Source organism: Megalobrama amblycephala, linkage group LG7 (genome assembly GCF_018812025.1).
Source record: "Megalobrama amblycephala isolate DHTTF-2021 linkage group LG7, ASM1881202v1, whole genome shotgun sequence".
Taxonomy (NCBI): Eukaryota; Metazoa; Chordata; class Actinopteri; order Cypriniformes; family Xenocyprididae; genus Megalobrama; species Megalobrama amblycephala.
The window spans coordinates 19,131,768-19,158,411 of record NC_063050.1 but is presented as its reverse complement, the minus strand read 5'-3'; the positions used below and the strand labels follow the sequence as shown (position 1 = coordinate 19,158,411).

At 36.3% G+C, this 26,644-nt stretch overlaps 1 protein-coding gene across 4 annotated transcripts in view; it reads right to left on the bottom strand.

The window, feature by feature from the left end:
- The window catches only part of LOC125271957 (VPS10 domain-containing receptor SorCS1), a 230,363-nt gene that overhangs the window by 107,623 nt on the left and 96,096 nt on the right, over positions 1-26,644 (bottom strand). The window lies entirely within an intron of this gene.

Genomic DNA, 26,644 nt, shown 5'->3' with positions numbered 1-26,644 from the left:
GCTATAGCAACTCCACACTTGCTCTACAGCAGCATAGCCGATATAGTCCGCCAAGACCAAATATATTAACACTACCATATTCAATAACATGCTAAAACTATTCAGAGAGTTGTCAATTTAAATACATATATACACTTAATTAATCAAATCAAAATTAATGATTCATATGATTTAAAAAAAAAAAAAAAAATCCTCTTCTATGGAAAATTAAAGTCTTTTTTAGGCAGTTTATGTTGTTTTGTCATTTCAGTAGATATATAACAACTGAAAAGTTGTTTTTTGTAGAAGGGTTAATGAAATGATGTGCATATTTTTGTGTCATGTCCAAGTGCATTATTTCCTTTTAAAGTGATTTGATAAATTGGTAACACTTTACAATAATAATTAGTTAATGTATTAACTAACATGAACTAGCAATATGTTTGTTATTGTATTTACTAATCTTTGTTAACGTTAGTTAATGAAAATACAGTTGTTCATTGTTTGTTCATGTTAGTTCACAGTGCATTAACTAATGTTAACAAGATTTTAACAATGCATTAGTAAATGTTGAAATTAACATTAACAAAGATTAATAAATGCTGTAGAAGTACAGTTCATTATTAGTTCATGTTAACTAATGTAGTTAACTAATGTTAACTAATGAACCTTATTGTAAAGTGTTACCGAAAAATTCATGGCATATATCACTTTATTCTATAAAACCTATTTAGTTTGAATTCATTTTAGTACATTTAAATAATACATATTATTTTAGGTTTTATTATCTTAAACTCCTAAAATGTCATGTGGTGCAACCGTCCAAACAAATGAACAGACTATGAAAACTATTAATAAAACGAAATACTATGGCATCATTCTATATCTGAAACCTTTTATATAAACAAATTTTATAAATATCATAGTTTTAAAGGTTGCGATAATTGAAAAACTTTTGTCCAGCAATTTGTATTTTCTCAAATGTCAGGGTGGCACAACTACAAACATGGCTCTTATATTATGAATTGACGTGGTAATGACAGTAAACTTGACAATGCATCATCCAGAGAATCCCAACTGATCTTTGTGGCAGAGTGAAAAGGTGTGTAGATCTTTCTCAAATACTGGTAAAAACTGGTAATTTCAAGTATGGGTAGGTTGGTACACTTTCCATGTCAGGTGGTAAAACTACAGTATATACATACAACTATTTGGTTGTCCCGCCTGACAAACATAGTCAAAAAATGAATTTAAACACTTTGAAATGTTATTTAACAACTGAAACTTGTTTAAACACATTGTTCATGACTCAAAAATATGCATTAGCATACATCACACATAATAAAAAACACATCATAAAAAAACACCTTTGCTGAAGTTTAATTTGCCAATGACCCAGAAATATCTGCATTCATTTTTTTTTTCTCAGAGGTTGTACTTTTACAACCTTAAGCACAAGGCTTGTTAAATTAAACTGCAAAACTGTAAACCCATTTATTTAATAGAATGCTTAAAGTCTTATGCTGTATACATTTAATAAAAAAGCACATTATCAAATTCGAAAACCCACGCAGAATGAGGATGCACAACCTGAAAAGGCTGACAACACCTGCTAAAGATGAATTTGTGGATAGTGGATGCACAAATAATAATAATAAAAGAAACAATAAATAAATAAATGAATAAACACTTAGATTCTGTAACTGGTCACCATTTCATTCAATTTTGTTTTACCATTTAAAATAAAAAAATGCCTTAATTGCATTTGTTTTAGTTTAAAAAGTCCTTATGTGTGAATTAATCAGTTAATATGACTGTAGATCATAAAAACTGCATGCATGATTTAAAAAAAATGCTCTTTAAAGATATTTTAGAAGGAGTACAGGATGTCATAAGCATGTCAACTTCTCAAAAACATTTCATACACCCCCATATAGCTGTGTTGGACAGATTACTTTGCCAGTGAAATCAAATTAAAAAAATAATTTTGGATTCAATTTTTCATGCATATAAGTAACACCATATAAGTAACACCATCATTAAATAAAATCTTAGCTGAAAAGTCCACATCAAATATGAATCAGAACCATTATTGAATCACCCATTATATAAACTGCTCAATAAATCAACCTATAACAACCTCAAAATTCACAAATCCTCACATCTCACTGCTCTTCGTCTCAGCATAAAACACCATTAAATGATGCATCAGGCTTCCTCCTTGACACCCTAATAATTCATCTCCTCATTACTTAATCATATCATGCTGAATCTAAATACAGCACTGTAAATATCCTTTATAAGATTCTTAAGGTGCACGAGACTGTGCTAACTAGGTCAGTCAAATTCCTCCAGGAAAATTAGAGACGGGAAGGAGAGCGAGGAAATTCATGCCTAGAGCGAAAAAAGTAGACTCATAAACTTACAATCTATTTATGCTCCAAGAGAGAATACCTATACGAGCCTCAAAGCCTTTTGAAGGAATGCTGATCATTATGGGGGAAGAGTTCATCAATTCTCTCAGAACTTGGTTACAATAACAAGCGTGGGAAAATATAATATATATATTAACCCTTTGAAAAGCCCTTCAATCATATGGCAGAGCACATTCTGATTCAAGATATCATGTTAAAATTGAAGCATCTGTACTAGAATAAAATGTCCTTAGTTTACAAGGACAGTCACCCAAATCAATTCAGGAAGAAAACAATAAAATCAGCCATAACGGCCTTCTACATGTGACAAAAAGAGAAAAAGATAAAAGGGTGAAGAGCCATTCAAACAGAAGGGTACTCTGGGAAAGAAAGGGAATAATGAAATCCTTCTTACTGCAGGTCTCCATGTAAAACAGGCTTTGGTCCACCAGACAACACCTTTAACGATATAGTCGATTCATTCAGCAATATGGGGAACAGCCAAACTGCTGAGATCTCTTGTAGTAGCCTATTTGAAAAGCTGCCCTGACATTTACATACAGTTCAGAAACTGAGAGCAAAGCACCAGTGCACTGCTCAACCACAAGAACAGCTCTGTATAATATGAAGACAGAAAAGATGTCTGGAGTTTGGCAAAATGGCATACAGTGGCTGCAAAAAGTATTTTGACACTTACAGTAAGCCACATATCATTTGCATTATAAAATGGTTAGTTCCTGTCCTTGATTCTGATTGGTCGATAGCTGTGTTTTAGTCACGATAAAACACGGCTATGTCCGCTTCACCCAACGGTTCTGTGTATCACTACACAACCACTCTTAGCGACGTAAACTGTACGTTCGCAATTGATATTGTTCACTGAAACGTATAGTATTATGTAGAAGAATATTGCGAGAAAAAGATAGAGTGAGCGAGTTTATTAACTACCTGTTCAGATTTAGCATTTTCCTTCAGGTCAGTCCTATGTTCATAATAAAACATCTGTTTAAATGTCTGATGTATTATCTTGTCCTTTTAACAGTTAAGGGGTTTTCCCATGACTGACAGGGATAGCCAAAGCATTTGTCAGTTGCGTCTTGTTCCGTGTTCACAACAATTCAGTCTTTTCAATATAAAAGTCTTCGCTACTGCCTGACACACTCATAAAGACATAAAGACGTTATAATGTAACTTCTGTTGCTGTTATTATTTTTTATTGTAGTATTATGCTTATCATTATTGATGATCACTATTGTTGTGCTATGATATTGTAATATTTACCATTATATAATCAGAAGAGAATAGAAAAGTTTATGAAAGTGTCATACAATAGCAAAATATATAAATATGTATAGTACTTTTATGTTACATTCATACCCATTGTGCGAGCTGTCTCTTTAATACCGTGTGGTTTATATACATGTTGTTGCTAATTGGGCTGACATTTTTGACACACCCATCAAACAAGAGAAAATGTATCTCAAACCCGGTTGCACACAGTTTCCAGGAAGCACATCATTCAACCTGGAAACTGTAGCAAAATGTTGCACACCGGTTTGAGCTTGAAAGTGCCCCAGATGTGATTTTTTTTTTTTCAGTGATCTGTAATTTAGTAGAGAGGTGTTATATTTTTATGCATAGTATTTAAAATAAAATAAAATAAAATAAAAAAAGAAATAAAATAAAATACAGCTTTAATCTCACAAATATTTTAGGATAAGGTGCTTTTTAAAAGCAGACATTGTGTATTTCATATTTATCTTCATTAGAATATTTTCTAACATTAAACAATATATATTGTAACAAATGTAAGACTTGTAATTCAGTAAAATAAGCAAGAAAAAATCAAAACTTTAGATATGACGGTTGTTTCTGCTTGTTAATTTTGCACCCCTAATATAATACAAAACAGCCATTAAAGCTGAAAAAAATGACTTTAAAACTGCTGATGCATGTTTCTGTGAATAATGAGTATAAGCTGTTTACATGTTAAGACCTTATTCTGATTAAGCTTCCCTCATTTACAAAGGCTCTGGCTTGATTCTCTGTGCATTCAGATTAGGCTTATTAGACACTTCACTACAGTGCTGTTCTGAGCACCTTATTAAATCAAGTCATTTCTTAAATTCCAGTTATTTACGCTGAATTATATGCATGAACATATTTACAGGCAAAACAGCACAGGTACATAATTAGTTGAATAACACTCCAGTATGGCTTTGAAAGGTGTAAATTAGATGAAAGGGCATAAATCAAATCATGCATCTGTCTTTCATTTATTATTTTTTTAATCAATATATAAATAAGCAATAAATGAAGCATTGAACGCTATAGGATTCCTGTTAGATTGGATAGTTTACACAAAAACACTTCGTAATGGTGAAATAAATGCACTGCATTTGGTATCGAGCATGTTTGTTTTGCACAGCAGTGAAACAAAAACCAGTTATACATAGTTTCACAGGCTGTAGTGTTTTGGATTGATGGTTTTGGGCCATTCTCTTATATTAGAGAGGAGAAGATCATTCCCACTGAAAAAATAATATGTTGCACTCACACAGGTGTTGTAAAACCAAATTATCTCAGTCTCGGACAGAGAAAGCAATTCAACAACAATTTCACATGTGGGAGAGGGGTGTGAAACCTATAAGGCCATCCACATAAAACTCACTATCTTAACAAATAGTGACATACGGCCATAGCTTAGCATTGCCAGGACTAAATTGACCAAGTCAAATTTGTTCTAGTTTATTTTCCTCCACAAAACTCAAAGTACTGTCTCTATACACCCAATTTATAACAGTCACAGCCCTCGGCTACAACTGAGGAATGTTTGGAAGGACGAAAGCCTATTAACTATACTGTAAAAACAATTATATCTACAGCCCTATTCGGACGGGATTAGTTTTACATGGGGAGGTGGGGTAATGAAATAACTACAGCTCCTCTGTGATTTTAATCCTGTCCGAATTGGCCATGTCACTGTTTCTTTTTTCAGACTTTTTACAGAGAAGGATTACAGTGTCTTTTACCTACTAAAAAATGCCCTGGAAAAATACCCAGAGGTGAAAGTAGTCCTGTGTGAATTGACTTGCTGGTAAAAATCCTTTGAATAGACTCTCAGCAGTCCATCTCCAGTCCGCAGGCCATGCAACTACAGTATGACTGTAGATCAAGCACTCCAAGTGTCTCAGTAGGTTTGACACATAAAAACTCACAAAAAATGAAAAGACGTGGTTTACATCTTCTTAGATGTACAATGTTTGCTGTTGCATATTGATATATGGAATTTTCTTGATTTTAACATAGCCTATTTATCGGAGACAATAGCCTTGTGGGCAGCATCCGACATATAGCACAGTTGCGCTTTGGGCGACCTAAGTACGAGTCCTGGCTGGGGGACCTTTTCCAATCCCATCCCCCTCTCTCTACAACTTTAACTCCTGTCAGATCTCTACTACCCTAACTCAATAAAGGCAAAAAAGCAAAAGCATAACCAAAAGCATAAATCTAAAAACCTGTCCCTTTCCTCCCTTTTCCTCAAAATAGTATGTGAGATTAGAACTACAAACATAGTGGATGTGCTTGTGAGCAACTGTTAAAGTCGGCATGAAACAGAACTTGCGATAGTCTTTTCTTCCCTATTATAATGTATATCATAATAGTGACATGGCTTTTCGAGGCGGGGCTTGATTTTGTCCATTGGGAATTGATTGGATGGTTGTGGTTTGTTATTGGTCGATCTCACGTGAGTGACAGGTTGTCCCGCCCTCACGCCAGTAAACACATCATCAGAGAAGAGAAGAGAATACTGTAATATTGCATAAAAGAAGAAGAAAACAAACAAACAAAACAAGATTTGTCACTTTTGATTTCATGATGACTAAGTAGAGATGTCCTGAAAAGGGTTATGAAAATGATTTATTATTTCATGTTATCTGTGTTATATTTCATCTGCAACAACATTATGAACTTTTATAAAGACACAAATAGTACAATAGCAACACATAAGTTTGACCATTAACTAATAATGCATCAATATGCAAAAAAACAAAACAAAAAAAAAATAAAATAAAATAACATCACGAATTATAGCTCCAATCCTGTTTGGCGACTATGACTAAATTTAGTATCCTGCCAATATTAGTGCACTTACTTGATGAGTAATTGATAAAATTATCTCTTTTTTTTGGTGGAAACCATATTTGTTGACATAAATAAAAAGCTTTTTGGCTTATATCTGCAAAACAATTTTTTGGTAACTTTTTATCGATCTGGCTAGGATGATTTTGAAATGTATAAAGAAAACACCACACAAAACATCACAAAACACATCATTTTCAGTAGCGTATTGACTACCTTTATGTTGTCGTGTGGGGTCAATTACTCATTCCTGGACAGCAGAGCGGTGAACATTAGCTGAAGGACGGCGAGCCCTTCTGTCTCTTACATATGGGGAGTGTTGTAGGTGGCCTTGCTACTGCCAGCTACTGTCAGATGATCTCCTACCGCAGTGTGCATATGTCGTATTACACAGCTTGCCAATTAAACCTAGTAATGCCACTCAGTGCCAGTCAATTAGAGTCACACTTCATATACTGATGGATTTCTGGGTGAGTTATACTGTATTACTTTGTGAAAGGCAATTGATGCTATTTAAAGATGCCACACGTATGTTGCCAAAATGTATGTAAATGAGGGCACTGCAATGTTTTCTACATTAAGTATTTAACTTGTGTTTAAATTATCATAATAGACATTTAGAAGCTGTTGCCTCTATTAGAATTAACTTTTTGGATGCCAAGTTTATTAAAGGTGCACTCGAATGAAAAATTGAATTTATCTTGGCATAGTTGAATAACAAGAGTTCAGTACATGGAAATGACATACAGTGAGTCTCAAACTCCATTGTTTCCTCCTTTTTATATAAATCTCATTTGTTTAAACGACCTCCGAAGAACAGGCGAATCTCTACATAACACCGACTGTTACGTAACAGTCAGGGTGTACGCCCCCAATATTTGCATATGCCAGCCCACATTTCCAATATTATAAAAGGCATTAGACAAGGGCAGCCAGTATTAACGTCTGGATGTGCAGAGCTGAATCATCAGACTAGGTAAGCAAGCAAGAACAATAGTGAAAAATGGCAGAAGGAGCAATAATAACTAACATAATTCATGATCAGGGCCGGATTAACATAAGGGCTAGGTGGGGCTGAAGCCCCAGGGCCCGCGGGTAGAGGGGGCCCGTGATTGGCTGGAGGAAATGAGATTGACAAGTCAAAGGTGGTTGATTTGTGTCTAATAAAATAACAAGAAAAAATTATTGGAAAATGTGCCTGACTGATAAATCACCGTCCAATCAAAATCACCTTACAATTCGCACCATGAAATCGGGAAACGCCTCTTTGCTTATGCTATCGCATGTAGAAAATGGGAAATTGGCCTTTATTGCTTGTTCAGCCTCGCTGGTGTTCAAAATGATAAACAAAAGTGATAGTGGTGCGCAAAAAAAGGAAAAATAAGCTTGAAAGGGATAAAAGGGATGCTAATCTTACAGCAAAAATTCCAAAACTAACTAACTACTTCAGTTCACATAAAACATCCGAGCCAGTGGAAGACCCCGCGTGCAGCGGCAGCTCACAATTATCTTCACCCACCGACACCGTCGCCGATCTGCGTGCTTTACAAGTTGAAGAAGGTGAGATAGCAGCTGCAGCAAGTTATTATTCTTATAACGAGTTAAGCCCTATTTGGATGGTAATTGTTTCTCATGAAAACGTAAGGTGTTTTCAACATTTACAGGGACGAGTCGATTGATTTTATTGACGTTTGAATTCAGAATGTCAGTGTTTTTCTCTCATCATCATCACCCATGTAAAAATCCCGAATTAACTTTCCTACTGTTTTTTGACGAACACCAATGTCATGTGACTTGTCTCCTATCTGCCTTTGAAGCACATTCTGTCAGTTGCAGTTCTGGTGCCTCCATCCGTACAACTCGACCTCGACACATTCACATCACATGTTAACACAGCGGTAGTTACTCACGGGACACTGCACTTATTCGCAATCACAAAAGTTCTTTATTTGCATGTGCTTTAAAGCCCTGTCAGTTAAACATGTCATTTGTGTGCTGTTCTGAGATGCGCTTTTTCTGACCCCATACACCCGAAGCGTGCACACACACTTAAGCCTGTCAAACAGCACCTGACTATGGACTTCATCTTTCGCGTCTGATTGCGCTATAATACTGTCAAATACACAAAAGGTTTACATAAACACAGTTGGTTATGTCTGAAATGAGTTGAGAAAACCGGACGCATGCAGGTCTTAAAGTGACAGCATCCTAATAATTAGCATTGCGGACTCTTGTCCTTAAAGGGATAGTTCACCCAAAAATTAAAATCCTGTCATCACATGCTCACTTTCAAGTTGTTTTAAACCTGAATGAGTTTCTTTCTTCTGTTAAACACAAAAGAAAATATTCTGAAGAATGTGGGTAACCTAACAGTTGCTGGTCCCCATTCATTTTCATAGTAGGAAAAAAATATAATGTGGAAATCACTGGGGACCATCAACTGTTTGGTTACCCACATTCTTCAAAATAGTTTATTTTGTGTTAATCAGAGGAAAGAATTATTGTGTCAGCAATATATGCAATACAATTTTAAAATATGTTAAATATTTTATATGTTAAATATATTTTAAAATATGTTAAATAGCATGGAATATTTAGTGTGCTTGTGCTTATATTAAATGATTTGATAAAATGAAATTTGTAAAAATATAAAAATGATAACAATAAAAAAAAAAATTCTTGTGGTACAAGACACTGTGGAATGGCAATCAGATGAAAGGGGGCCCTTGGTGTTGCTATAGCCCCAGGGCCCAACGTGTTCTTAATCCGGGCCTGTTCATGATAACATGATATTTTTAGTTATTTAGTTATAGTTTAGTTATTTTTAGATATTTGTAAACTGTCTTTCTAAATGTTTTGTTAGCATGTTGCTAATGTACTGTTGAATGTGGTTAAACTTACCATCGGTTATTACTGTATTCACGGAGACAAGAGCCGTCGCTATTTTCATTTTTAAACACTTGCAGTCTGTATAATGCATAAACACAACTTCATTCTTTATAAATCTCTCCAACAGTGTAGCATTAGCCGTTAGCCACGGAGCACCATCAAACTCATTCAAAATCAGAAGTAAACAATGTAACAGTATACAATACTCACATAATCCGACGCATGCATGCCGTATGCACGACGAACACTTTGTAAAGATCCATTTTGAGGGTTATATTAGCTGTGTAAACTTTGTTTAGGGACTGTTTAAGGCAAGCGCAAGCTCTGTGGGCGTGGACCACGAGATTTAAAGGGGCCGCAGCATAAAATTGGCGCGTTTATAATGATGCCCCAAAATAGGCAGTTAAAAAAATTAATAAAAAAAAATCTATGGGGTATTTTGATCTGAAACTTCACAGACACATTCAGGGGACACCTTAGACTTGTATTACATCTTTTAAAAACATAATCTAGGGCACCTTTAATGTGGTATAATTTAGTTCAGATACAACACACATAGACAGCATGCAAAAACAAAACCACATTTGGTGTTCGATATACATGTGATCATATGGTCCTTCCCTGTTCATAAAGTGAAAATTTTTAACCAAACTAATCTGGCCAGATTTTATTCTGTTAGTCACAAGTCTGGCTATATTATGTATTTATTTATTTAATGCTGTATTAATTTTGTTGATACCTAATAATCCCAATAAACAGATTGAACAATAAATAAATAAATAGATAAAAGAAAAAAAAAAGTTAATTTGCCTATATAGATTGTGACGGTGTTATTGTAGTATAATTTATGTACTATTAGAGTATGTATTATTTACTGAAATGTAAAAAATGCAATGCTTTGAGTGCTGTTTGAGCAGATTCATAAACACCTCTGATTGGTCATTGTGTTCACACGCTCATCAGATATGTCTGTGATTGGCTACAATGTTTGATATGGGATCTAGAATGTAATTAGTAATAAGTAATGCAATACATTTTTGAGAGAGTAATTAGTAGTAATCTAATTACACGCTTGAAGATATGCTTAGTAGCTATTAATACATTTTTAGAGTAACTCTGATGTTTTTGTATTTTTTTATTATTTAAAAAAAATAAAATAATAAATATATATATATATATATATATATATATATATATATATATATATATAGCCTTCATTTTTATTTCAGTTTAGTTTTAGTAATTTTAGTAATTTTAGTTGCATTTAGTTACATTTAGGTTTTCATCTAATATTTATATTTTATGTCAGCTTTATTTCAATTACGAAATGATGTGAGACTTGTCATCTTATTGTAGGAGGACATCAAAGTTTGATTTGTGGTGACATGTCTCATATTAAACATGCATAACAAGGATGCTGAAGGGAAAAGGTCCAGGAAAAGGACTGTGAAAATGCAAGATGAAACTTGGTGTAAAGTACATGAAGGGAAACCCTGAGAAAGAGCAGCTGTAGACCCAGAGGTCTAGGGCCAGATGGTCACAGATTATGTGTCAATACAACTGCATTACACTGATCCAGGATCTTGAGGACACTCTGCGCTTGTGTTCGAGAAAACAGTTCAGTCATGTCTGGTTCAGTTAGCTACTGGTTATGAGACACTTATTATGAATTTTCTGTTGGTTCCATTGTTCTTAGTTGTGTCTCAAATGACGTACGTAAGCAATAAGGTATTAGAGGCTGTGCTGTATCATAAATAAGTCACGTTGTTAGGCATGACCCCTTCAGCCGTGACTTATTCACGATACAGCACTAGCCTCGAGTACCTTATTGCTTTTATAAACCGGTACCACACAATACAAATATTAAAGCCAAACAATATGCATCATGCAACTTTCATGAAGTAAACTTTTGGTAACACTTTATTTTACAGTGCCGTAGTTTCACGTTACTATATGTACTTACTATAGTAATAATAGTAAATTATGCATAATTACAAGTAACTAACCCTAAACCAAACCCTAACCCTAACTGTAACTCTATACCAAGTACATGTAGTTAATTAATATTACTCAGTACTTATTTAAGTAATTACAATGTAACTACGGCACTGTAAAATAAAGTGTAACCAAACTTTTTCTAAAAGCCTTCCTTCCGCCGGAAAAAATAGTCCCTGACCGTGAACAGCAACATAAGTTACATTATTACGCCATTAGATGGTGGCAAAGACTGTCTTCATGAGTGTGTCAGTCTAAATCTGAATGCAGGTAATAAACTCGATCTTTTTCTCATAATACAGTAAGCTTCAATGAACAATATCAATTGAGAACAAATAGTTTACGTTGCTAAGAGTGGTTGCTAAAGGTGTTGTGTAGTGATACACAGAACCGTTGGGTGAAGCGGTCATAGCCATGTTTTATTGTGAATAAAACACAGCTATTGACCAATCAGAATCAAGGACAGGAACTAACCGTTTTATAATATACAATATGCACTTATACTATGCACCATGGCATGTACTGAACCAGAAGGTTTGAGGTTTAAATGTTATTTTGTCATCCAGCAGCAGACTCTGATAGCCCTTCCCTTTTTGGCTATGTAAGCTGTCACAGTTGAGTGCATGAAGTGTTCACCATTACACACTTTGTTTTTTTCAGTTAATCAAAGGATTATTTCACTTCAGAATTAAAATTTCCTGATAATTTGCTTAGCCCCATGTCATCGAAGATATTTATGTCTTTCTTTCTACAGTTGAAAATAAATCAAGTTCCAAATTGTAGTTTCAATGCAGCTTCAAAGAGCTCTACACGATCCCAGATATATGTACTTATATATATATATATATATATATATATATATATATATATATATATATATATATATATATATACTTTTTAACCACAAATGCTCGACTTGCACTGCTCTGCGATGCGCCATGCATTACATAATCATGATGGAAAGGTCACGTGTGACATAGGCAGAAATACCGATCCAGTGTCTACAAAGCGAACGTGCAAAGACAAAGTCAAACGTTCTTTACAAAAAAAAAAAAAAAAAAAAAAAAAGCAAAACAACGATGTCGGACAATTTTGAAGTTGAAGGATAAAATGTGACAACATTGTAGTCTGAAAAACATAAGGAAAAAATGTTTCTGTTTTTAGTACATCACTGTTGAAATATACCCTGAGTTTCTCTGTTTCCTCAGTTTCCTAGGAGGTTACTAGTGTACCTTTGTTTGTTACCATAGTTACTAGGGGTGTGACGAGATCTCGTCGAGGCGAAGAGTATTCTTGTGATGTTGCCATGACAGAGTGTTAGGATGATTAGGAAAGAATATGCCACCGCTACGTTTACATTACACCTCCACTGTCGTTTTGCTTTGTATTTAAATAAATAAAAAAAACAACAACATTTAATTCAGTCGGATAACGGTCGCCGCCGCTCCATATTTACAGAGTACGCGCGACCGTTGAAAGTGAAAGTAAACGCGAGCGCGCATTCAAACGTGATTTCAGTTCCCCGCATTTGACAGCGGCTCCCCGATGAATACAGTACAAATCATGTACAGTAAGGTCTGAAGAGACTGAAATCATACAGAAGAGAAGTCCGTCAGTTGAGTTAGTAGCAAAACCTTTTACAGTACTTGAGTATTGTTGTCTTTTACTGCAGATGATAATTCAGTCTCAGAAAGTAGAACTGAAATGACATTCATTACAAGATGATTAGTTAAAACATTTAAAATACACCTGCAGAATATTTTTTCTAGTCATGTATTTCGCCATCTTGTCTCGTCTCGTGAACTCAATCTCGAGTCTCGTCTCGTCTCGTGAGATACCGGTCTCGTCACACCCCTAATAGTTACTGTTTATGATTCACACCTGTTTCTAGTTCAATTAATTAACATCTTATGTATTTATTCCTGAGTTTCTTCTGCAGATTGTTGGTTACTATCTTAGTTTTACTAAGCTGTTTTAGTTGCTGTTCTCCCTTTGTCTGTATAATGTTTTGTTTATTTCAATAAAATACTACTGCATAAATCCTCGTCTCAACTAGTACTTCCTGCAATAGAGTGTTGCCAAATTAGTGACTTTTCAGACCCCTTTAGTGACAAATCTAGCGACTTTTTGGACTCCTGGTTAACATGTAGTCAGTCAGTCAGTCACTATATCACTATATCATACTTGTTCCGATGTCTGACAAAACATATTTAAATGAGAACAGCTTTATTGAACATTCAGCTATATTATATTAAAATACAGTATGCGAGAATGGATTAGGAGAGAAAACGGTTGTAAAGTGCAGACAATTGGTGAATGACGTCATCTAGTGGCTTTAGCTACTCATTGGAAATATTTGGCAAAACTCTTGCAATATTGCATCAGCACTAGAGAGCAATGATGGATTTATGACAACGGAGCCTGCAACTCTTTTTGTTCTTATTAAAGGGATTCTTCACCTAAAAATGATAAATCTGTCATCATTTACTCATCATCATCATCATATCTTTCCAAACCTGTATGATTTTTTTTCCCCTCTGTGAAACACAAATGAAAATATTTTGGAAATGTCTATTTTTTGTTGTCCATACAGTGTAAGTCACTGGGGTCCAATGCCTTCTTTTGTGTTCCGCAGAAGAAAGTAAGTTATAGAGCTTTGGAATGACACAAGGGAAGAGTAACACTGATGCTGTATCAGTTATTTGAGTATATTATTTGCACCGCTCACAGCTGCCAGCTTCCACCTCTTGCTCTCACTTTCTGCCGCTTGTCCTTGGCTTAAAAAATCAAGGACCAAAGTTCCACAACAAACCTCACACTCACAGAGGCACAAACAAACAGCACTCACAATCTCCTGTGGCTCTAGAGGTCATCAAGTGAACACACTGAGAATATTGAACTCAGCAACCAACAGACTGCAAGACAAGCTGACTACATACAGACAGATTGATGTATTTTACTAATGCCAAGGCACAACACACACATAAGTGTAGACCAGTGTTTCTTCAGTGGTCCTTGACATAATGCCAGGGGGTCCTTATAAATCGGTGGTCTCAAACTCAATTCCTGGAGGGCCACAGCTCTGCACAGTTTTGCTCCAACCCTAATCAAACACACCTGATCCAGCTAATCAAGGTTTTCAGGATTACTAGAAACTTCCAAGCAGGTGTGAGTTGGAGCTGGTTGGAGCTAAACTGTGCAGAGCTGTGGCCCTCCAGGAATTAAGTTTGAGACCAGTTTTTTGTATATTTTGTCATTTGACATGTTCCCATAAAAGAAGAAGGTAATATATGTATAATATAACTGACAAAATGACTGAATATAGAACAAGTCAACTAGTAAATTATACTTGATTGCATTTGGTCGTCACAAAGGCATTAATGATACCAATGAGCCATTTTAATTCTGAGGTCCTTGAGGATGGTTCCAAATATGACAGGGGTCCATTACTCAAAAAAGGTTGAGATTCACTGGTGTAGACCAACAGAGCAAGACCCGAAGTTCAAGTATAATGTACATATATGAGTGCATTAGTATGTGTTTCTACTCAGCGCATAAGTGAGAAAGAGCTGTCTGTGTGTAATGTTGTTATTCTGGCTGGGGAATCACCTGGAGGAACAGCGTAATGGGAAAAGGAGAAGGAGATGTTGCATTGTCTGATGGCAGCAGGTAGAATCAGTCCCCAGCAGCGCTTTTGAAAACATTGTGATGGAAAGAGCCGTTGGCTAAAGATGCTCAAAAGCAGAATATGGGTAAGATATGCAAAATTGTTCATGATGAAAACACATGATGGATTCCACTGCCACTGCTTTCAAAGAAGTTGGAGGCCTTTAACAGTCCTTCTTGATTAGTTACTGATCAAATGTTTTTTTTGTTTGTTTTACTAATATTATAGTTGATGGATTTTATGTATTATTAGTGGTGCTTGCCAACGGCAAAATGTGTTAGCATCATGCTAACAACATGCCAATTGTGTTAGCATTTAAATACATGCTAGCAACATGCTAATCATGTTAGCATCTACTTAAAAACATGATAACAAACATTCTAATCATGTTAACATCATGATAACAACTTGGTAATTGTGTTAGCATCATGTTAAGTACATTCTAATCATGTTGACATTATGTTAACAACATGCTAATTGTGTTAGCATCTCATAACTTTCTATTCGTCAAAGAATCCTTAAAAAAAAAGGATCACAGTTTCAAAATCTGAAACAGTAGCACAACTGTTTTCAACATTGATAATAACAAGAAATGTTTCTTGAGCAGCAAATCAGCATATTAGAATGATTTCTGAAGGGTCATGTGACATTTTTTAAATATAAAACAGTCATTTAAATTGAGATAATATTTCACAATATTAATGTTTTACAGTGTTTTTGATCAAATAAATGCAATCTTGGTGAGCATAAGAGACTTCTTTCAAAACCATTAAAAAAATCTTACAGACTACAGATTTTTTTTTAACAGTAGCTTATGCATATTAAGTGTGGCTTAAAAGTCCAAATATTTTTAGGCCCACTGTATAAGTAAATCCCTTGGTGGCTTGACTTATAAATGTCAAGTTGTTATAAAATGGTTGTAGCATAACAGTTATATATATGTATAAAAAATATTCTGTGTATTTAGCCATTAGGTCTGCCCCCACTGCTGTACAAGTACCATAATTCAGATTCAATTTATTTTTTTTATTTTTTTTTCAAAATTCCGTGTCAAAAGCTGTATAGGGAGAAGATTTAATCTTCCTACACAACTTGTCAAGTGTGCTCCATCTCACTTTACAGTGACAGAATCTTAAACTTACAGTCTACGGATAATTCAAAGACACAAGCTGAGAGGAGATAAAACATAGGGTTGCTTCTTTATGTACATTCCAAAAAGAAACAAGCATCAACTTCCTCAACATAAAACCTGTGAATATATCATTAGCAGATAGAAAACATCTTTCATGCTAAATTAAGCTCCTGGTACATGCTTGTTTTGAATATTCACATTTTTGTTCTGTATTTCAAAGTGACAAAGAGTGTCATCTGTCTTAAAGTTTTTAAGCAGGCAGTTGTCATATTGTCACAGAGCGAGTTTGTCTCCATTTGCATATAGTAAACAGGTGACAGCATATGCAAATGACAACATAAACATCAGTGAGGTAAAATGTAAATAATTCAATGTTAACAAGACACCATTTTTTGACAGAAAATCGAAAATTAATTAGTGGTGGTGCATGAGAATAAATAAACATAGGTCTCTGAGTTTATTATTTTCTCATCTATTTTATATCTCCCAGGGTTGATTAATAAAAATAATTAAAAATTTTTTTTTTTTTTTAAATATCTTACTAAATTTAGATTTGTACCAGCCCCCATTTAATAAGCACAATTACACAATGCATACATAATCAAATCTTCATGAATCTGAATATTGTTGTGCATGTAAACATAATTTTTAAAACTTTTTTTTTTTTTTTTAAACCTGAAGGCCCTCATGACCTGAGCTAACATCAACATACCCACTCTGAAATCCGGCCCTCGGCCCAAAACCGCAACCCAAGATGAAAATACAGGGCTGGCCAAATCATTAGCTAATGCCTCTGTGTATGGCAGCATGACTCACAAGATGTGATGAATTATGAAGAGCGCCATCGTACCAGATTAATTACGTCCAGCAAAGTCTGAATGCCTTTTCCAGGGCTGGCACCTTGGGATGCCAAAGAGAGATGTCAGTATCTCATAAAGGGTTTGCTAAACAAAATATACAAGTTCTACAGGAGAGATACTTTTACTGGAACGATAAACAAAAATTTGATTCTAATTACTGACTTCTAATTTTCCCCTATGTATTTGACTCTCAATATGGCAATATGTTTTATTTTTCTTCCCATACCGTGTTTTATGTTTGTTTTCAACTGCCTTTTTGCCTTTACAATAGTTTGACTAAAATGTCACATCTCCCGGAAAGAAAAGTCTTTTATCTTCTATTAAACTTTAAACAGCTCTTAATTTCCTGAAAGAAGCTGAATTTGAATAAGACATCAGTGTTACTTTACCTTTGTGACTTGTTTCCTAAGAGCATTATTACCTTGTTTCACTTCCATTTCGTCTTCTAGAAGAACCAGAGCCCAAGAACGTTTTTTTTCCCCATAATACCTTTTTAAAAAACACCCTACATGTTGCTTTAAGTGCAGCTCTATCATTAAATAACAAATGGCACAATTATAGTGACATTATGGGGAACATTATGTAGAAATCTGGGACTAGTTCCCAAAGATAAATCCTAACTGTGAGCATAAAATGTTCATTCCCAAAAGTGCAGTCAGTTTCTCTTGAGTCTTTGTGGCATACTGATTTTCCCTTTGCACTTCACCCTGCGTTCTGATGCAGGACGCTATGCATAAATCAATATCCCACTCAGACATGAGAATAGTTTTAAACAAGGGCCTTGATGAGCAATTTTGAGCACAAGCACTACCTCTTCTTACGGATGACATGCTGGAACATGCTGACTCTCTTTACATGGATTGACAAGAGAGAGAGACACTTGGACACAGACAGATGCTTCTTGAGAATGTCCAGAAAATCACTAGTGTTTTCAATTGTCCTCCTCCCTGTTTCTCTTGCTGAAGAGACAGGACCGCTTTATATGACAAACAGATATAATTTAGGCTTTTATTCACATATAAACATTCACCAACTCACACATCAGTTGTGGTAAACGGAAGCTCAAGCATGTTTGCTTGATGTGCACAAAACAATGAGGTTCATTCTTGTGTGTTATGCAGGACGTTTGAGCTTCCGCAAGAAACAATGAGGTTCACTTTAGTGTGTTACGCAGGACGTTTGAGCTTCCTCAAAAACCAATGAGGTTCATTCTAGTGTGTTATGCAAGACGTTTGAGCTTCCGCAAGAACCAATGAGATTCATTCTAGTGTGTTACGCAGCACATTTGAGCTTCCGCAAGAACCAATGAGGTTCATTCTCATGTTACACAGCACATTTGAGCTTCCTCAAAAACCAATGAGGTTCATTCTAGTGTGTTACGCAGCACGTTTGAGCTTCCGCAAGAAACAATGAGGTTCACTTTAGTGTGTTACGCAGCATGTTTGAGCTTCCTCAAAAAACAATGAGGTTCATTCTAGTGTGTTATGCAGGACGTTTGAGCTTCCGCAAGAAACAATGAGGTTCACTTTAGTGTGTTACGCAGCATGTTTGAGCTTCCTCAAAAAACAATGAGGTTCATTCTTGTGTGTTATGCAGGACGTTTGAGCTTCCGCAAGAAACAATGAGGTTCACTTTAGTGTGTTACGCAGGACGTTTGAGCTTCCTCAAAAACCAATGAGGTTCATTCTAGTGTGTTATGCAAGACGTTTGAGCTTCCGCAAGAACCAATGAGATTCATTCTAGTGTGTTACACAGCACATTTTTAGCTTCCGCAAGAACCAGTAAGGTTCATTCTAGTGTGTTATGCAGGACGTTTGAGCTTCCGCAAGAACCAATGAGATTCATTCTAGTGTGTTACGCAGCACATTTGAGCTTCCACAAGAACCAATGAGGTTCATTCTCATGTTACACAGCACATTTGAGCTTCCTCAAAAACCAATGAGGTTCATTCTAGTGTGTTACGCAGCACGTTTGAGCTTCCGCAAGAAACAATGAGGTTCACTTTAGTGTGTTACGCAGCATGTTTGAGCTTCCTCAAAAAACAATGAGGTTCATTCTAGTGTGTTATGCAGGACATTTGAGCTTCTGCAAGAACCAATGAGGTTCATTATAGTGTGTTACACAGCACAGTTGAGCTTCTGTAAGAACCAATGAGGTTCATTCTCGCGTTACGCAGCACGTTTGAGCTTCCACAAGAACCAATGAGGTTCATTCTCGCGTTACGCAACACGTTTGAGCTTCCGCAAGAACCAATGAGGTTCATTCTCATGTTACGCAGCACGTTTGAGCTTCCGCAAGAACCAATGAAGTTTGTTCTTGAACCTGCGTCAAGCATGTTCAGTTGAGCTTCTGTTTATGATCAATGTTTATATGTGAATAATTCATTCTGAGCTTCTGCAAGAACCAATGAGGTTCATTCTCATGTTACGCAGCACGTTTGAGCTTCCACAAGAACCAATGAGGTTCATTCTCGCGTTACGCAGCACGTTTGAGCTTCCGCAAGAACCAATGAGGTTTGTTCTTGAACCTGCGTCAAGCATGTTCAGTTGAGCTTCTGTTTATGATCAATGTTTATATGTGAATAATTCATTCTGAGCTTCTGCAAGAACCAATGAGGTTCATTCTCATGTTACGCAGCACGTTTGAGCTTCCAAAAGAACCAATGAGGTTCATTCTCACGTTACGCAGCACGTTTGAGCTTCCGCAAGAACCAATGAGGTTCATTCTCATGTTACGCAGCACGTTTGAGCTTCCGCAAGAACCAATGAGGTTTGTTCTTGAACCTGCGTCAAGCATGTTCAGTTGAGCTTCTGTTTATGATCAATGTTTATATGTGAATAATAGCCTAAATTAATTCTGTTCATCATATATAAATTGATTGTGTCTCTTCAGAAAATTTGGATTAAACCACTCTATTCATGTGGACTATTTTTTTTACAATCTCTTTAGGAACTTTCTGAAGCATGAAAGTGGTAGTTGTGTAGACTGTCAATGGAGGAACAGGAATCTCTCAGATTCCATTAAAAATATCTTTGTTTGTGTTCTTATGAATCTTATGAGTTTGGAACAGTCAGTTATTCTACTTCAAAATGTGCGTTCCATGTCAGAATTCAGGCTGCTTCCCCTTTAAATCCTTGCGCTTCCCGCCCCCGAGCTCGCGACTCTAATACATTGCATAAACAAAGTTCACACAGCTAATATAACCCTCAAAATGGATCTTCACAAAATGGTTGTCATGCATGCTGCATGCTTGCATCAGATCATGTAAGTACAGTATTTATTTGGATGTTTACATTTGATTCTGAATGAGTTTGAGGCTATGCTCCGTGGCTAACATGCTAAAGCTAACATTACAGACTTTTGGAGAGATTTATAAAGAATGAAGTTGTGTTTATGAATTATACAGACCGCAAGTGTTTAAAAATGAAAATAGCGATGGCTCTTGTCTCCGTGAATACAGTAATAAACGATGGTATCTTTAACCACATTTAACAGTACATTAGCAACATGCTAACGCAACTTTTAGAAAGACAATTTACAAATATCACTAAAATATCATGATATCACGGATCATGTCAGTTATTATTGCTCCATCTGCCATTTTTTGCTATTGTCCTTGCTTGCTTACCTAGTCTGATGATTCAGCTGTGCACAGATCCAGACGTTAATACTGGCTGCCCTTGTCTAATGCCTTGAACATGGGCTGGCATATGCAAATATTGGGGGCGTACATATTAATGATCCCGACTGTTACGTAACAGTCTGTGTTATGTTGAGATTTGCCTGTTCTTCGGAGGTCTTTTAAACAAATGAGATTTACATAAGAGGGAGGAAACAATGGTGTTTGAGACTCACTGTATGTCATTTCCATGTACTGGACTCTTGTTATTCAACTATGCCAAGATAAATTCAATTTTCAATTCTATGGCACTTTTAAATCCTAAAACTCTCAAACTATTTCCAGGTTTACAAACAAACAAACACATTTCCAGTGAATCTCAGACTTTAGGACCCCACTTCACTGTATGTATTTATATTCAAATGTGATTTCATGATTAAAATATGATGACTTATAATCAAAAGTAATATTTAAATCAGTAGAGTATAATACAGCCCCCGTGGTTTGATTGCTTTAATATAGGTAGCTTGATAAGCAGCATATTTTCACAGCAGGGATCTAAGATGATGATAATCATTATGGAAATGCAAAAAAAGTATTGTTTTTCATTGTGTGTGAGTTTGCATAAGAGAGAAGGAGAGTAAAAAGCAGAAATGTCTGTATTGTGTGTGTACATCTCAGCATATGTGCAGTGCATGTGAACATCCTTGTATTTGACAGGCCAGGGGCCAAAATGAATGATGTGAGTGAAAACTGTGCTTATTCAAGTGATAAATCATTGTTTAGCAAGTTGCTATAAGGGTGAGATAACACTTGACACAATTATTGAAATCGAATGCACGGCCACTCTCTCTCTTGGCCGATAATTCCAGACACGCTGCCACTTACGTAAAGGTAATTCCACACTATCTGCTACTAAACCTAAACTACTGTCGTTGCCCTACTTAAATAAAGTGCACCATTTTTAGGCTGCACGACTGCAAATGTAGTTACTAACAAGCCGAATAAATAAGATCAACTGCACAAGACGTTTAAAGACACACTGTTTCTTGTTTTGTGTCGTGTTGGGGCAAACTTTATATAACTAATCACACACTAGGTTTCAAGATCATTTTTTCCTTCTTGACTCTCTCTCAGCTTGCTCCGTTTTTGCCTCCCTGTGGTTGCGATTCCAAAATTCATTCTCAAACACGCTGACATGTCAACAAACAATTCTGAGGCAAAAAAAAGCTAGAGCAGTGGTTGAAGAGCAGTTTTGATGTGTTCACAGACTTAAAACATGCAAGACTGATGAGTTTCAGTCTTGTGGTGTGCATTTGGCTTTATAAATGCAACTATTATAAAGCACAACATTTTGTTGGAATGGCTGGAATGATAAAACATCAGAATCATTTTGAATTTCAAAATCCAACTGAATTGTAATGATTATAAATTCCAACTGACAAATTGTCAATAAAATATGAAACATTAATTTCACAGAAGTCTGTATTACACTAATGGAAGTTTTTCAAGGTCAGTTTTCACACCCTTGGTTTTTATTGCTCTGAACCTAAGAGCTAAGGATCTGGAATAGTAAATAAATGCCAACCAAGAAATGTATGAAAAGAATAAGATTTGTAAAGGTGTAAATCAAGTTGTAAGTAAATACAACAACTTTTGCAGCATTTTTTACATACACCGACAAAAGAAAGTGCATTAATTTAAAAAAAATATGTTTTAGACCAAGTTAAAGGGATAGTTCACCCAAAAATGAAAATTTGATGTTTATCTGCTTACCCCCAGGGCATCCAAGATGTAGGTGACTTTGTTTCTTCAGTAGAACACAAATGATGATTTTTAACTCCAACCGTTGCCGTCTGTCAGTCTTCTAATGCGAGTGAATGGTAACACAATTTCTAAGAGTCAAAAAATATGCATAGACAAATCCATATTAAACCCTGCGGCTCATGGCTGCGCATTGATGTCCTAAGACACGAAACGATAAGTTTGTGCGAGAAACCGAACATTATTTATATCATTTTTACCTCTAATACACCACTATGTCCAACTGCATTCAGCATTCGCTTAGTGAGGTCTGATCACACTCTGACAGCGGCAGTGATGTCTGGCACTCATTGAAGTATACATGCGAGACATCACTGCCGCTGTCAGAGCGCAATCAGACCTCACTAAGCGAATGCTGAATGCAGTTGGACATAGTGGTGTATTAGAGGTAAAAATGATATAAATAATGTTCGGTTTCTCGCACAAACCGATCGTTTCGTGTCTTAGGACATCAATGCGCAGCCATGAGCCGCAGGGTTTAATATGGATTTGTCTATGCATATTTTTTGACTCTTATAAATTGTGTTACCATTCACTGACATTATCTGACTGACAGACCACAACGGTTGGAGTTAAAAATCACCATTTGTGTTGTACTGAAGAAACAAAGTCACCTACATCTTGGATGCCCTGGGGGTAAGCAGATAAACATCAAATTTTCATTTTTGGGTGAACTATCCCTTTAATACAATGTCAAATGAAAAAGCAGGAAAGTCCCATGCACCTTCCCCTTTCCAATATAAGACTTGACATTAACACCCGCCAACCCGCCAAATACATACTTTTTTCAACTGTAGTCTTTTATCTGAAATAATAAACTAAGTGCAATGTAGTGTTGTCAAAAATATCAATTTTCCGATACATATTGATACTGCAATATCTGAAACGCTTCCAATACTCAATTTCCGCAGAACAGATACATGATACCAGTTGCGCTTTCTCAATCTCTCATCGCTCCTCGCTCACTTGTTTAATTTGCTATATATGAATATTGAGAGGTTAAATTTCTGTGTGGGATTGCACATAAAGCCACCTCTCAGTACTAAATCGGGTTCTTTTTTGCTGCTTATTGTGCTTAAAGGTGCTCTAAGCGATGTCATGCGTTTTTAGGCCAAAACATTTTTTGTCACATACAGCAAACATCTCCTCACTATCCGCTAGCTGCCTGTCCCCTGAACACACTTAAAAAAACGCAGTCTCTGTAGTCGCCACAAGCTCCAAAAAGTGGTGCAGCCTGGACCACAAAACATAATAAACATGCTCCAGCCAATAACCGACAAGAATGATTTTAAATGCGCGTTCATGACTGTTTCAGGAAGCATGGAGGGGAGGGGGAGGAGGAGGAGGAGGAGGGAGGGTCTAGCTAGCCTCTGTTTTGTTTGACAACACTTCAAACGTCAACAGGAAGTTACTTTGCCCAGGATCGCTTAGAGCACCTTTAAACAGTCAGCAGTCTTGGCGAGAATTTACATAAACACAGTCAGTTATGTTTTAAGTGAATGTAAACAGTTGAGAAAGAAAATGCATGTGTAACAGTATAATGGATCCGTGCGTCAGGTCTTAAAGTGACAGCAGCCTAATATACCTGCTGCCAAATTATGAAATAATATTAAAAATATCTATATGTCAGTTTTTCCCCATTGTATCAATGTCATAATTGTGTCCAGTGAAAATGCTGAGTGGCTGGTAACTTTGGAAAACCACTGGCCGGTGAGCAAAAAAGGTAATGTCACGTCCTATATAATATACAGTATATCGGTGTTACGTAATGGTGGTGTATCAAACACACGACGAGGAAGAGTAAAGTAAGATAAGTCTTTACTTGATAATCCACAGGGAGAAACACAGAATCCAGAGCAGAACATACACCAACACGTCACTATGTACAAACGAGACCCGACAAACAGCAGAAGACAAACAGGAACTTAAATACACTGACTAATGACTCAAATTACAAAAAGCTGTGATGAATGATGATTAATGTCCATGGTAACAGATAGTGGTGGGAAACTAGAACAAAGGAACACGTGACAAAATGAAAACCAAAACAAACAGAACATGACGGTGACTGTGACAATAGGGTGTGACATTACCTTTTTTTGCTCACCAGCCAGTGGTTTTTCAACATTTGCAGTTGTATAGCCTAAAACTGGGAATGTGAAAAATATTACTTATGATAATATTACTTATGATCATTTCTGAGCGATCATTAGTTCTCAGTATTCTCAAAAAAATGTAGAAACAGAATCCAAATTGTGTTGCTATGCTTTTTTGGGAGTATTTGTATAACTGACACAGTTTTTATGATTTGAACATCTTTTCTTTTCTTAACAAATCTAACTTTTTTTCTTTTCTTCTAGAATAAAGCTATGCTGAGATGTCTGACAACAGGCTGAACAAACAAAAACTGACATATTTGCAAAAAAAAAAAAAAAAAAAAAAAAGTCCCCCTCAATTTCAACTAAGTTAACACAAAATACCTCCAAATCCTGGACTTGAATCATACTAATGGGCTTAAATCCTGACAGTCGACTGCACTGTATTTTTAGTTTCCTATCAGGGAGATGGTTTGCTTTGGTTCTATCGAGTTGCATGAGGTTTCCCTGTGAGCACAACCACACATACCATGTGCTTTATTCTTTACAAACACCCCTTGTGCTTTGTGTACCGCAATCAAAGCCTGTTCTCACCACTTCTGTCTGATTAGGAATGATTAAGGTCTAAGTCTCGATGGCTTTGCTCCTCATGGCCCACCGGGGCTCTTGAGACATCCACAGTTATGGCGCTGACCTTCGATGTTCCTCATCTATTCTGGAATTGACAATTTCCACCCCACACGTTATCAAGATTGTAATTTACAAATGCATTCTGGTGTGAAAAGTCAGTGATCGAAATCAGTATGTACAGAATGCAGTGCGTACAGTACGACTGCTGGTAATATGACTGGCGAGTGCGTTCTCCTTGGGGGCGGGTTTCCAAAGGCCGGCGAAGACGTGCACGGTTACATTTAAAGGAGAACTGCAATCAGCACAGGTCTCAACCCCATCTCAACTTTCTCATAATGAGATGTTGAAACCAAGCCATTGGGACTTCACACAGCCATTTTTTTTCTTGTACAGAGATGGACATATTGCATAGACCATAAGCACAGCTACAATAATGAAATAAGCTTATGTTGTTACCAGTGTTGGGTGTAACGCGTTACAAAGTAACGCGTTACTGTAATAATATTACTTTTTTCAGTAACTGGTAGTGTAAGGCATTACTCGTCTGAAAATGGTAATATTATTACAGTTTTCCCGAGCTAGTTACTTGCGTTACATTTACCAGTAGCACCTTCATCACACACAAGGCACACAACACAGAGAACAGAAGGGAAGGGGAGGAGGGCGTGAATGGAACAGTGATTGGTCTGGGTTTGGTACGAGGTATCATTTACCATCACCGATTGGTCGACACCCGGCAGCCAGCAGCAGAGCGGCACCCTCAAAGACAGATGGGGAAAAATGGAAGCGTCAACAACGGCAAGCTCTTTTTCAGAGGAAAGTTCCCAGCAACAGAAAGCTAGTTTCGACGGGTGGAGATTCAGTCATTATTTTGAATATGTTCAACGGAAGGAAAATAACTTGACGGTGAAGTGCACACTCTGCCCGGGGAGAAAGCTGCTCTCCACCGCTTGTAACTCTACCTCCAACTTGAAGAAGCACCTGCAGACACAGCACGGACACATCAAGCTCGTTGCGAAGCGACAGAGTGACATGAACGAGCAGCCCCACAAGCAGCAAAAACTTGCACAAGTACAGTTGTTTGTAGTTATTTGTGCTAGACAGTGCCAGTCTGTTGTTGGCTTAATAAAGACCCTAAAGAACACTCCTCCTTTGTATGTTCTCCCTCCATCTGATGCATCTCAGGCAATTATAGAGTAATTAAGAAAAAGAAATGTAACTAGTAATATAACTAGTAATATAACTAGTTACTTTCTCCAGGGAGTAATAAAGTAAAGTAAGGCATTACTATTTTTGAGAGTAATATGTAATATGTAATATATTACTTTTTTGAGTAACTAGCCCCAACACTGGTTGTTACGGAAGATGCCAGTGCTGTAAAATGGAAGGAGTATTG